At 65.3% G+C, this 1,350-nt stretch overlaps 1 non-coding gene across 1 annotated transcript; it reads right to left on the reverse strand.

The window, feature by feature from the left end:
- Positions 1 to 756: 756 nt before the first annotated feature.
- On the reverse strand, positions 757 to 904 carry LOC146866166 (U4 spliceosomal RNA). The gene has a single exon (XR_014977536.1). It is a non-coding gene; the product is annotated as a U4 spliceosomal RNA (small nuclear RNA).
- Between the last annotated feature and the right edge of the window lie 446 nt (positions 905 to 1,350).

Genomic DNA, 1,350 nt, shown 5'->3' on the forward strand with positions numbered 1-1,350 from the left:
CCAAAGTCGGCAGTTTACGCCTACGGACCCGTCCAGATGCGTGCGCCACTCGCCACCCACTTCCGCTTCCCCGTGTTAAATCAAAGCTAACCCCGCCCCCGGCGCACGCTTGGCTCGACGGAGTTGGAGCGGCTGAGCGGTGGGCCGCCTCTTCCTATTCACGGAGGGTGGGTGGGTGGGTGCTCCCGGGAACCGCCAATGATTTAGCCGCCGTGACCTGGCGCGCGAGCTCGACCCGAAGGTGTAGAAGCAGCGGTGCTTGGCCCATAAGTGCTTCACACCTTGTTCGCGGGGGGGTGCGGGGGGGGGGTGGCGTTTTGCGATCGTACATACCTGGATGCGACCACGAGGTTCCAACTCGATAGCTTGCACCGGAGGCGTAACCCTGGGAGTACGGGTCGGGCATGGCCGCCCGGAGGCTGGCCCACTCTTAGTATTAACAGCCTCTGGGACCCCAGCCTTGCATAGGTAGCGTGGCGGAGCAGGCCAGGTGAGGTGCCATCCCGGTAGTTGTGGCCGCCTCCTGCATTTTACGAAGCCTCAAACCTGCATCGCCCCGGCTTTTAGCATGGGGGGAGGGGAAGGGCAGACCGCGTGGCTGGCCCCCAGTTGCGGCCTACCTCTGGGCCCAGCCTCAAGCCCGGGTATATCAGTGCTTTCGCAGATCCGGGGGGGGGAGGGGGGCGGCCGTGGCTACGACCGCCGGCGCAGTCTAGCCGCCCACCGCAGCCTCTCCCCGGCCTGCCCGGCCGCCTCCCGCCCCCGAACCTCAAGCGGGTTCCAACCGGGGCAGCCGGGCGGGCCAGCTAGCCCGGGCACCTTACGCCTCCGTAAAGTTTTCAATAAGCAATAATCACGCCACAGTTAGACCTCATTGGCTACGATACTGCCACTGCGCAAAGCTAGCAATTTGCGTGTTTGCCTCCCAGAGGGCGGCCAAGGGCCCGTAAAGCTCGAGCCCCCCCCGGTCAGTGGCAATCCGTGCCACAGGGCCCCGTTCACCTGGTGCTGCCCAGGGACAGGGCCGGGGCAGGGGTGGGGTGCATCGAAACTCACCGTAGATTGGGCTCAAACTGACCCGAACGACCCTCCGGCGCGGGGACCCGACGACCCTTCTTCACGGCGTGCGAGGCGAACAAGAGGTCGCCAGGAGGGTGGGGGAAGGCTAAATAGCCTCCCCCTTGCCGCGGAAGCCAGGATGTTTCACGCCTTCGCGTCACTTCCGGGAGAGAGAGAGCGGAGGGAGACACCGGCCGGCATCCCCGCCCCCTGGAGGGGGGTGGGGAGGGGTGACCGGTGCCCAGGCAACACTAGGGCAAAAAAATCCTGCTAAAACCGTCTGCGGATTAA

Source organism: Triturus cristatus, chromosome 2_1, assembly GCF_964204655.1.
Source record: "Triturus cristatus chromosome 2_1, aTriCri1.1, whole genome shotgun sequence".
In the NCBI taxonomy this organism is placed as follows: Eukaryota; Metazoa; Chordata; class Amphibia; order Caudata; family Salamandridae; genus Triturus; species Triturus cristatus.